This window comes from Centrocercus urophasianus, unplaced genomic scaffold (genome assembly GCF_019232065.1).
Source record: "Centrocercus urophasianus isolate 14NV4802_14NV808 unplaced genomic scaffold, USGS_Curo_1.0 seq_14, whole genome shotgun sequence".
In the NCBI taxonomy this organism is placed as follows: Eukaryota; Metazoa; Chordata; class Aves; order Galliformes; family Phasianidae; genus Centrocercus; species Centrocercus urophasianus.
This window is the reverse complement of record NW_024884586.1, coordinates 11,060,495-11,073,619: the sequence shown is the minus strand read 5'-3', so window position 1 is coordinate 11,073,619 and position 13,125 is coordinate 11,060,495. Positions and strand designations below refer to the sequence as shown.

At 40.1% G+C, this 13,125-nt stretch overlaps 1 long non-coding RNA gene across 1 annotated transcript; it reads right to left on the bottom strand.

Annotated features, from left to right (window-relative positions):
- Positions 1–7,711: 7,711 nt before the first annotated feature.
- LOC122158026 lies at positions 7,712–12,947 on the bottom strand. Its single transcript, XR_006168110.1, has 3 exons — positions 12,608–12,947; positions 11,686–11,806; positions 7,712–7,896 (listed from the first exon to the last, which is right to left on the bottom strand). It is a non-coding gene; the product is annotated as an uncharacterized LOC122158026 (long non-coding RNA).
- Positions 12,948–13,125: the final 178 nt, after the last annotated feature.

The following is a 13,125-nucleotide window of genomic DNA, read 5'->3' as shown; positions in this document are numbered from 1 at the left end:
GCATAACAATTACAGGATGCTGAATTAAGCTGCCATCAACTGATTGTAATCAAATATTTGTTAGGTTTCTTTATTACTACTAGAGTGATTTTTTTTCCACTGACAACAAAGAGTGTAGAACTCCAGCCAAAGCTTTCCCACTGCAGTTGTTTCAATGAATCAAGAAATACAGCTATTCAGAAAGGAACAATCTGTAGGATAGGGACCATAATAACTTTCGGAAAAGTAATCAAAAAAGTGCAACTACAAATTTCAAAAGACTTTCAAGTATTTAATGGAATTATCTCATTGCCACTAATTGGCAAGCAATAAACTGTTGCAGCATGGAAGTAGAGATTCAAATATGAGACAGCACAGGCAATCGGTAGTTAGTGTTGAGATCTTTTCTGCTTCACAGACTCAAAAGTCACGTCTTGCCTCTTATGCTAAGCTGAGATCCGAATTTTTGTCCCCTGTGAATATGTTCGTCAGCTGTTCAGCCGTGGCAGCAAGGGCAACAGTCATGGGATACCTTTGCTGATAGGACAGTGCTCATTGTTTTGCCCTCGTCCTTTGGGAGTCAGAGTTCAAAGGCACTGAAGGTGTTTGTCCTGACTCTGCCTCATCAGTGTTGCAAGTCGAAGAAGTCCTTACAGGTGAGAATGCAGGTGGGACAGTACATGTTAGCAAGGGTGAAATCCTTACATGTTATCTTGATTACTTCTGCTCTACCAGTTCTGTGGACAGAGCACTTCCATCAAAGGAGCTGCCAACCAGCCTCTTCAGAATAATGTTTTCAAGTGAAAGCAAAACTTGCTGGGAAAAAAAAAAGTAGAATTTACAGCTGTATGAACAAACACTATTTTACTTCAACTTGTCATACATAAAGAAAAATGAAAACGAATAAATTTCCCTAGAAGGAATACAGCCTGGTTTGATTTTCATTTAATACATGAGTCAAATGGAAGGCTTGTGAACGTAAGGGTAAAAGGTTAAACACCATAGGCACAGAACTGACAAACTATATAAAACTGGACACCGCACTGCATCCAGTCAGACTAATTGCTCTTAGACAGTGGTTATGTGGAATAAATTCATAAGTGAGCCTCTGTATCCACAGAGATCCTGAAAGATATCATTACATTTTCTCTCAGTTTGGGATGACCTAGAATGTAGATATTTTTGCTTTTGAAACTAAATGATGTTTTGGCTTTGAGTGGTTAATAACAAAACTGAACCATTCTACCAAAACTATAATCATGCTCCATTACGAAGGCAGAAAAAAGAACATAACACACAATTCTGAATTGGAGAGTAAATATGTAGGAACTGAATGAATTAATCCTGACTTCACCTAGTCAGTTCACAAGGCACAGGCACTCTCATTCAGCTTTCCCAGCTCATCTTACCTGTGGCCAGACTTCCCTTTTAGGAAGCAAAAAGTGTCACCTGTAGACTCTCCTCAGCCTAAAGGAGTTGCCACCACAGTCCTTGTCATCTCCAAATCTTGTATTACTCTATACACAACTTTTAGAGGAGAGATGGAAATGCTAGTGGTTTAGGCACTTGATAAATGGGTTTCAGTCTCCAGAGCCTCAGGTAGAAACAGAGTTCACATTGCATATTAAATGTCTCATATAAAAGAGAGGCACTGTCTCCTCATATATAAAGAGCCAGGCATTTATTCATGCCCAAAAGGATAGCTTAGTCCAGAAGAAAACTCAAATTCAGATGATCCCATTCAAGAATACGCCTCCCACACACCCTACTGCAAATGTCTTTGTCAGGCACCCTGCTTTCTGAGTGCTATACTCCAAGACTAAACCTTACGTACAGCAGAAATTTCTAGGGTACCCCAAAAAGATCAGGATTTTAAAGGCACTTTGTGTAGCTCCCTGTGTGGAATTCAGCATTGGGCAGGGCAGACGAGCGTAGGTAGGATCAGTGCTTCAAAGTGCTGAAGACTGAATCACCAAATCTTTGTGTAACACTCTGTCTTGCACATAGTACACATGAAATACCCAGGATAGAATCAGGAAAATCCCTAGGTATTTCCTGTAAAACACCAAAATACTTTTCGGCATTTCTCTTTATTTGCAGTACCAGAAAAATGGTTTCCTTCTTTCTTCCACCTGGGCACGCACCCCAAGACACACTGTACAGCATCAAGTGTGAGCAGCTCGGACATTTTCACTGAATGAGCTCGATGACTTTTTTTACTAGTTCAGTGAGAGGGCTGGCTGCTCGCCCATGGCATTTGGTGAGACATGATCAGTAAGAGCCATGCACTAAAGAAACAAAGAAACTGGAAGCAAAGTCATTGCTTTGGAGACCGGGGTTTGATACTCAGTCACTCCCTGCACCTCATAACCACACAATGATGTTCAACAAAAGATGGTAAAAACAGAGAGCAAACAAACAAACAAAAAAAAACACAAGAAAAAGAAAAGGAAAAATAAAGAAAAAGCCCAGTTTTCCTGTCACATGATAGACATGGCCCCAGTGTTTATCCCATCCAAGCAGCAGCAGCCCCTTCCTGCCCTCCCCAGCTGGCTGAAGGAAGCCACCTGCTGCTCCTGGCCTGCCTGCACCACATTGCATCACCTGGGGGTGATCAGGGCCCACAGGCTTCTCCCTTCTGAGCTGAGCTTGTGGCACTGTGCTTACTCCTCATCTTTCCCAGCTGCCTAACTGGGAAAATGCATTTTGAACACGTCTCTCTCATTTCTTACTGAAAGGAGAGGATTTTTGCCAACAGCACCAATTACTCTTCTGTCAGTAGATGCATGGCCATTCTTCTACCATAACAAATGCATCCAGAGGTTGCTGAGCAGAATAGCCTCTTTGCCTGGAGGGAGAAGCAACAAGAGGGGACGAAACCATATGGTGGTCTATAGAGATGAGGACAGAACAATTAATTGCTATGCCAGAGTGTAGTGGTAAGTGCACTAGAAATTGTGTCAACCCTTTGGCAACAGAAGATGTGACGGCTAGAAAGAGTGGCTTGCCATAGTTCTCTACATCAACATATTATTTGTACCGCACAGATTTAGATGGATTTGTGTTTGATTTATGCAAGTGTAAATCAGATCAGAGTCAACTGCTCTGAAATCTCAGAGGGTTTTCAGTTGGATTGCTTCATCTGATAGGAAGAACAGCCTCCACAAAACAGACAGCTCTGAAGATGTGCAGAAAACTTTTAAGAGAGCAGATGAACGTAAAGTATGCATTTTAATGGGAATCACACAATATTTATTTTATTGGGTATGTCAGTACTATAAATATTTTCTAAATTCAGCTGCTGTTCCTAACAACCAAAAATGCATATGCCCACTCAAGTACAAACCCACTGAACTCGAAAAGGTTTGCAGATTACTTTCAGCTCCAGTTGTGCAATTTACAGCACAGAATTGTTGCAGCTGTTGTCTTTTTTGTATTGATCTACAGTGACAGAAACCCCCCTGAGCTACAAGGATTTTCTAAAGAAAAGTATCAGTTAGTTCAATCTTGAGTGAAATATATCCCTAATATCTAATGCATGGGTAGTTTACAGTAAGTGAACATACTGATTTCAGCGCATCTTTAAATAGACTGAATTTAACAAATAACAACTTCTACTTCCAATCCCTTTCAGTTGTAAGTTCAGGGCTGAAAATTATTTAGTTGCAATAAAAAAAAAAAAATTAAAAAAATCAGGAAATTCATGTGGCATAGCTGAAGCAGAAAGGTCTGGAGTCAAGGATTCAGAAACAGCTGTGATACTGCACCTCCTGACTCACTGGAGCAGGTCTGGATACATTCCACCTGGCTGATCACCTACATTCTGAACCCATTTACCCTTGCCTGCCTCTGTAATCAGTGGAGTGAGAGAGCCGCTCCGTGGGAGCGATTCAGACGTTTGGTGTGGTCCGTGAATCACCCTCTTGGGATGCTTGTTTTCTCACTGGCTGCAGCGGGAGCCTAGGGCAGCTGCACTCTGGCCGTGGGGGACAGTTAGTTAGGTCCCTGAAGCAGCAAGAGACAAATTTGGGGCTGGGATGCCAAATACGTGTGAGAAATGGCACAGCTCGTTTGTAGGAAAGCAAGTAAAATGAACATGAATGTCTGTGGAAATAAAAAGCACTGCAATCAGCTTCTCTGCTTTGTGTTTTGCAGCTCGAGGCTTGCCTGCCTTACTCATTAATTCTAACTGGTCTGGAATTATACGAGTATATTTGCGCAACTGGGACCTACAAATACAGAGCCACGGCAATCTCTGAGGATATATGAAAATTCAATTACCAAGAAAAAGGAATTATATATATTTTTTTTTATTGCAAAACACCTTGTGTACTCATGTGCTAATCCTAGAGTGAGCTCTTATAGACAATCAGTCTTTCAAGCTTCTGAATACTAAGAGGGACTGGGAGTTAATATCTGTGCAGATCATTTCAGAACTGAGGCTTCATCTTTTCAGAATGCTTTAGGAAAAGAAAAAAAAGATAATTTTAATAACACACACAGGGAGTTTTATAGATAGCCTAACTAGATTTAAAAGGATTTGCACAAAAAGTAACACTTCTGCTCCTGTAAGTTAGAGTTTGAAGGAGATATATATAGGAGATATATATATATATAGCTTGTCTGCTATGCAAAGGTTCCTACTGCTTCAAGTGGCTTTGGAGTAGGCACTAAGCAAACTGGACCATGATTTCTATGTACTCAGCATCCTCTATGATTAGCCCTTCATGCTACTGTAGGAAAGTAGACAAAGGCATTTAAAAATAAATAGAGAGATCTCATATAGCACTTAGTCTTATTTTTAATCCTTAACCGACTAGTTTTCAGGATGTTAACATACCTTTCATTACGCACACATTGCCTGCATGAAATTGCATGCAGAAATCACTATCATCATTATTCAGATGCATGCTGAATTGGAACTTGTGTATGTGAAGGTAATAACGTTGGTAAGATTATTTCCAAATCGCATGTGTGTAAAACTGACAACATTTTGCTGTGCAACCAGCTTTAGCTTATAGGCAAATGAAAATGTAAACACTGTTCTCAGTGAATCACTGGTTTATGTACACTGGAGTTAAATCACAAAATCACAGGGATTGGAAGGGACCTCTGGGGATCAAGTCCAACCCCTCAGTGTTTGTTTGCACCATTTGATAATTCCCAACGGTCTTGAAAAATATTTGCTAAAAATATCAATTTGTAAAACGAATCTGCCAAGTTAGTGCCTCAGCCTCAGAATCAATTCATACAGAAAACTGTAACAGATTAAAATATTAGCAACTATGGATACCTGCAATGGCACCGGTGCATACTGTCAAAAAATATCTCCAGTTTCAAGGTTATCCCAAGGATCAAATGAAATTATCTGCCAATTGATATGGTGTATTAAACTGCTGCCAAAGAAAGGTCATTAGCCAACATCATTTTTCTGTTCTGATTAACAGCAATTCTTCCTAGGCAACCAAGCCATTTAAAACTAAACATCACCCTTGGCATTTGGAGGAGAAGAGGGTTACTAGGTCAGACTCTGACACAGAAAATACGTATAAGCCATATAATAGTAAACATTCAGCTCAGAATACCTAGTAGTAGCCTTAAGCAGCAGACTGACTTTTAAAAGGAATCAGTCAGAAAAGAACCCGGAGGGAAAGTAGACAGTATTTTAGAAAAAGGAGATTTACTTATGCCAGATGAACAAAAAAAAAGACCATTGGGAACAGCGCTCAAATCAACTTGAAACAAACACTAAGAAAAATAATGGGAACACAGCAAGCAATGCTTCTCCTCTTCTGCAAAATTTATATAATGTTTTTTTAAGTAAATTCCTTCTCTGTTTGCATGTATGTTGGTCAGTCCCTACCATCTGGTGCTATTCCAATATGATAAACTCTTTATTTTAATAAGTAAATACATGAAAGTTGGCACATCCCTTTCAATATATAAGCCAAGAGAGTTGCTCCCATCCGTCTTTTGAAGAAATGCCATGATTTTGAGCAAAATGCCTTGCAAATCCATAAATCCAGAGTATACACAACATGACCTGGGTGAGACATGCAGAGGGGAGCAGACTCTGCAAAGCATTTCAGAGAAGGTGGAAAGACAGCAGAGCCCTCTGCACCTCACCAGCTGCAATGGTCATCCCTACCACTGCATTCACGTTCACCTTAAAGAAAGGCAGTTTCAGGGTTCCTGTCAGAAATCACCATTTTAGTGCTGCTGAGATTTCCTTGTGTTGAGATGTACACATCAAGGATGACCAGATTGCTGAATCATCTTTTTTAACAATAAGATAAACATAATGAGGCTTTGCGTCCCTTCTTGGCTTGACACTGGCTGCATGTCTGTTACTAGTCTGACCGAACTAGTTTCTTCAACACATCATCTCCTCTGTAAAACTTGCAGTCATGCAGCACATGAAGGCAATTCAGGTTAGATATCAAGAAAAGGTTCTTCACTAACAGTGTGGCTGGCAATCAGAACAGCCTCCCAGGGGAAGTGGCCATGGCACCAAGCCTGCCGGAGTTCAGGAAGTTGCTGGACGATGCTCTCAGCCACACAGTGTGATTTTTGTGTGCTCCTGTATAAAGCCAGGAGTTGAACATGAATACTTTTATGGGTCCTTTCCAACTTGGGATATTCTATGATTCTGTGATTTAAAAACTGAGAAATGCCTTCTGCATCAAGGTCTTAAAGAGCAGTCTTTTAACTCACTTTGGCTACCAACAAAAGATTTGCTCCTGTGTTTTGCCGAATAATACTCTTAGTCACTCCAGTTCTCATTTTGCCTTTTTGTTTGCCTGAATGTCTCCTTCGTTTGAATGTATTTACATAACTTTTATCAAATATCAGTTAACCTATGTAGGCTGGTACTAGGTAAAAAGACATAATCTAGCTGCTGAAAATAAAATTACATGGTGTATAGCTTGCAAAAGAAATAAGAGGAAACGCAGCCCTCTCTTAGCTCTTTCTTCAATTATCATTATTTCTAGGAAGTAGTACAAAAGCTGAAAAAGCCTTGTCATTGTCTTGCCTCTAAGTCATGTCAATTAGTTGATTTTCAAACACACTAAGAATAGTAATATAAAAACAAAACATTTAAAAACAGCTGAAAGCCATCCTGTGTAAGATATAAAGGAATATAACTCTAATATAAAAATCAGCAGCCCTGACTTTTCTCATCAATACTCTAACAATCAAGGCAAATAATTAATTTCAGAGCTTGTTCTCCTGAACATGGTTCCTATTAAAGACACTATGATCGTGTCCTCAATCTGTATCGTAATTCACGTTTAAATGAGTCAAATATTTACTCACGAACAGGCTCTAGCTGTGGTTTGTAATGGAAGCTGCCATAGGACACTTACACTCGTGCACATAGGCAAAGAGTGCTGGGATCCTTCTTTGTGTGCTGCACACCATCAGTCAGACCCTTCCCATACAGGTCAGACCCTCCTGCAAATCCACATAAACCTAACTTCCCTTTGTCCCTTATCATCCAGTTGTGGATGATAATGCCTGCAACTTTCAGGAATCATTTATTCATATACAAATATAAAATACTTAGTCTAGCCAAGGTGAGGTTAATTTAGTAGTTTCACTTGGGTGAACCATTGCCTTTGCCACAAAAGGAACTTGGAGCTAAATTATTCTTTGTACTCTTTGTCAGTGAGTCCTAAGACTGAAGCGGATGAAACTCACCTATCTTCTTCCTTAATCATTTATGGACAGGCTGGGAATCAGGTTGCTCCATTGACAGCTTGGGAGAGAGCAGCATCTGCACCACAGACAACTCATCTCAAAGTCTGCACAATGAGAAGGAAGGATCCTTCCATTCATTTTGGTCACACACACTGTTTCTGAAATATGGACGCTTATTAAAGAATTGATGTTGACTCTCACTCTTGCAGGCAGCAGCTGTAACGAGGTAAAGAACAGAGGGTTAACGTCAGCATCACTGATTTGTATTGGCATCAAGTATTACACTGAAGGAAAATGCTGATCGTAATAGAAACCCATGACTGCTCTAATGTATACTAGGAAATAAGCCAACTCTTGCATTTAACTTTGTGAGACTGAAACACTGCTTTAAAATCACTTTTTCTCTGCCTGACCTTAAAGATGCAGCAGCTGGCCCTGCATTTGTACTTGGTATTTAGTGTTGGCCCTGAAATACAACACAACTGTTTCAAGCAAAACTGGGGCTGATCTTGGAGATTGTCAGAGGGATGCATTTCTTTACAGCTTACAGCGATAGATGTAAGTCTGAGAAAGAGTATTGAGAAATAGCACTGTCAGGAAAATCTTGTTTTCCAGATGATATCAAATAGCTTTATTTAAGGGTGTGTGCATGTATGCATATGTATACATATATACACAGAGATATGCGTATGTACACATACACAAGCGTATGTGAATTGGGGAGACACGTCATTCTCACATCTAACACTTTCTTTGTCTCCCATAATAAACTGTACAGTTTTCTTTCACCAAAATAACACAGCCCAAGTTTGAATCCACTATATCATTAAGCCATATACCAACAGGTTCAATGGAGTAGATGGCAGTTACACAAAAAAAAAAAAAATGTGCTTACTGCTGCACATTCACAAGCATCCAGCTAGGAAGGAGATTTTTCAATGACACTTATGCAACAAAAATAAATCTTACAGAACTGTGTTCTTACAGTAAAAAGATTTATCAAACTTCACACTGGCCCAAATCTGCAATCCTGAATTTAAAGCGTTAGGTACTAAATCTAGCAATGCTTTGTTGGATTGGGTCATTCTATCACACCCTTCGCAGAAAGGTGATGATGCAGAGCAGTCACAACGGGGAAAGGACTCCCAGCTTTCAGTGCTCATACAGAGCATCTCATACTGTTATCAGTTTGAGACCAAAATGCTGCAGAAAAATCCATGTATAAGGTCTTCAGTAAGTTCTTAGCAGTTCAGTAAGTTCTTTAAGAGCACACAAAGAAAGGTTTTTTCAGGTCCTGTGTCTCAGTTCAATTGCATGGTTAGAAGCTGTTTTGCCTGCCTTCAATAACACCACCTCTGTGGTACCAAAATACGTGACTGAAAGAAGCCAGCGGCATTCTTTAGCCAGCAGCTGCCCGCTGCCTCTCTTTGCATGGGAAAACAGGAAGCTGCCACTGCTGCTGTAACATCTGACATGATAACACTTAAAAAAAAAAAACAGGATACAGGTACCAGGGTAATTCTACTAGTGGCCACTTTCCTAGAGTTGAGGCTGTCATATCCTGTTTGAAACCATTAAAACCCACTGAAACAGCCTATCTGAATAGCTTGGGATGATTCTAGCAACGTCAAAGTCCTCTTCAAACCAAGAAAACAAGTATTTGTTTTCCCTCTGGCTTCCGTATGATAATCATTCAACAACATTCATGATGTGCAGGGGTATGAGTTTGTAGGAGGGAGATAATGGATGAAAGTAATCTTTAAAGGAGAAAACGGGACAAGCCTACGAGGCACTATAGGTGCTGTTTAAGTAAAAGGAACTGACCTAATTTCTCCATAATTCCTTCTCAAATTCCTCTAAATTAACCCGTGGGAACTTCTCAGACCTCACGGAACAAATTGAGCTCCCCGTAGCTTAACCCTGAGCTGCAGTCGTCTCTCTTTGCTGGCATGTCCTGCAGCAGGAGGAGGAGACTGCAGTGCTGAAGGGCTGCTTGGGATCTCAGACACCTCCCTGCTCCACACCTGCTTGGTGCACTGAAGCCAGGATGGAAATAAGGGCCACATCCACAGTGTTGCTCTTAGAGTGAAACCCACTGTTTTTGGGTACCTCCTGTTCAGTCAGGTTGTTACGGTAGTGACATATACTGTGTTAGCATAACACAAAACCACAGGTTTGAATTGTCACTCATCTCAGTGATCTCATTTGTTTGTGTGAGAAAGGCTCAAAGTGAGCCAGGGCTGGAGTGCTGGTAATGGTGAAGGTCCAGGAAATGAAGGAAAAAAAATGCTGTATGGAACAAAGAGACTGGTACCTGCAGTTCTATTATACACCATACCTCTTAATATCCCTTACAACTCACAGCCCAAGTGTGGAACTTGACATTCAGATGCAATGTATCGTAAGAGAGGCAACATTCTTTTATATAAGAAGTGCTAATTTTTGTAAAAAGTAGAATGTTTTGGAGGGAAGAGTTGTATAATGAAATCCACTTATTTAAGGGGCATATGACAGAGCTACAAGTAGCTGTTAGCTAGAAAATGTATGTGCTTTTTCTTTTTCTTTTTTTTTTTTTTAGCTCACATTAGCTTTCATTCATCTGCATTTATATGAGTTACTTCATGCACAAACACGCAGTTAGACACACAAGTTTGAGTTTTACAGCCCAGGTTAGATGCAGAAATGGAAGCACAAAGTGCTCAGCTGATGTTTAGGAAATGTCAAAGGCAAATGCTTTAATTTCTAGGACCGCTCTCCCTTGTTTTTCCTATCTCAACGGGGCAGGAAGGGAGAAAATCAAGTCAGGAATTCTGCTCAATGTTCCTGCACTTGGAGTTAGGCTTTCTGACACGGTCAGCTACCAGAGACGGCAGCAAGTCTCCCAATTACTAACAGCTTCCCAGCATTATTCAGCTAGCTGGATAGCCAGGAGGGAGCATGCTGCAGCCACATGCCCAGTGCACTCTCGTGCAAAGCAGTTGCCATGGGAATAATGGCTTTGAAGGTAATTCCGGTTAGCCAGGGTTTCCCACACTAGGGACTTCACAGCCAGGAAGTTGTGACTAAATTCTACTCCCATTTAACATGGCATAAAGAAAGAATACAGGATTTAGAACTCAGAAACCATGGGCCGAGACCTGCCAGGTGCTGCACCCTTTTCATTCCCGTTTTCTCTGCAATTTTTTTTTTTCCAAAATTTGGCACTATGCCTAGAAGCTACAGGAACCAACTCTCAGGGAGACTGCTGGTTGGAGGAAGAAAAGAAAAGCATTAAGCTCTAATGGTCAGATCTTTCGTTTCCTTTTTTAATTTAACAGATGGATCTAGATGCAGGAATCTCTTTTTTATAAAGAAAAAAAAAAAACCCACAAATCTTTCAAAAAACAAATATTAAAAATTCTGCAAAAGAGTCAGGGAAAAAATGAGGTAATTCTGTCTAGAACTACAAATGTATAAATGCTTAAAATTCAAGAGGTTATAGCAAGAATAATTTTGAGGCTCAATTTTGCCCAAGGAAGCTGTGGATGCCCCATCCCTGGAGGCATTCAAGGCTAGGCTGGATGAGGCTCTGGGCAGCCTGCTCTAGTGGCTGGTGACCCTGCCTGCAGCAGTGGGGTTTAAACCAGATGATCTTTGAGATCCTTTTTAACCCAGGCCCATTCTACGATTCTATGATTTTTATATAAAACTTTCCTCATAGCTTATATGCTCGCTGTATGTAAATCTGGTGCCAGGTTTGCACACATAATCACTTCCCAACCAGTGTACAGAAATACTGCCATACAGCACCTTAGGCAAATCTTCACTGCAGGCAGTGGCAAAGCTGTTAAGTTGGCCACAATAAGAAGCACTCTTATTAAATTGTGCAAATTATCTTCTAGAGCTAATAATCCACCTGTGATCAACAGGAATAATGGAAGTATGAAGTAGAAGTGAATAAAAATTGTGAGCATTTTTAATTGCAGTGCTATTGCTTTACGTAGAAGTCTGTACCAGTAGACTCACCTGCAAATCTGTCATCATCAGAAAAGCCCCACTGAATCTTTATACACCTCCTCGACAAGGGTGCAAATTTCATCTTCTATAATTTCACTCAGCACAACAGTCTGATCAAAAGGCCAGAAAACTACGAAGTAAAAATGCCAGTTTCAGAACTCTGCGATACAAAGTTAATGTTAAGCTACTCTTCTTAGCAAAGGTACTTATTACATGCATTAGAGAATGTAAACCTGGAGAATAGCTTTAAAATGTATTACACAATACATATTAGAGAAAATATCAACCCCTTCACAGCTTTCAAGAACACAGTTTCAAAAACTGTAACTTTTCTACAACAGATGGTTATTATGTAGACTGAAAGCCATCTTAAGTATAGAGCTGTCAGTGACATGAAATTAACCTTTGATTTGACAAACTAAACTCCAGGCTGAAAGAAGGGAAAGCTACATCACCATTAACAAGCAGTACTGTGAGCACAGACTGTTTGGAAAACAACGAAAAATCACCTCCAATATTTATCCAAGCACAGGAATTAGTGAATTTAAACTTGACTAGCATCAGCTATGCAACGTATTTTAACATGTTTAATAATGTTTTGTTTTTTTAAACCGTCTGTTTTTAAGAAGTGAATGAGTAATGCTCTCAAGGGGAAACTGGAAGAAATAGATCTGAAGAAACTTATGCCCACGTAGTCATTAAGAATGCATGTGAGTTTATTGCACAGAAGCCCATCTTTTCTTTCTTCATTAATCTGGACTTTACTGGCAGCTGCGTACATTTCATGCTTTCTTCCTCCTAAGCCTACAGTTCCCAGAACCCACTGCAAAATACCCTCCCAACAAGGAGTAAAGCCTCCGCTATGAAAACTGTTATGAAAACGGATTCTTCCAGAGCTCTTGTACTACTCACAGGCATCAAAGCCCCATACCTCTCATCTGACCCCCATAATTCTTGCTCTGACGGAATGCAGTTGAAGCGGTGAACTGGTTTCCGCTGTTCTATTGGTGCATCCTTAAAACTTGCAATAAAAACACTGGCGGAGGAAAGAAGTAATAAATCATACAGAGAAAACAACTTTGGAACAATATTTTCCGCGCTGGAACATATTTTAAGGACATAGGTGATCTATGCAGAGAATGGGAAGAAAAACACAAACCACCTTCTGGCAATCATGGGAGAAACAAAGACAGTGACTAGAAATCAAACTGAAATTGAAAAATAATCAACAAAACAGTCTGTATTAAGGACATGCTGAGTGCCAGCGAGAGCTCTGAGGTACAGCATGTGTTATTAAGCTGTCTGCATTAGACAATTAAATGAAGCAATTAGATTTCATAAAGTAGCCCATTATTTTAGGAGTGAAACAAAGGCTGGAGGAAATGCAGCTGCCTGTGTTTGAAGAATGGAGAAAAATGGAATACAAAGCACTGCATTTGAAGTAGTCAC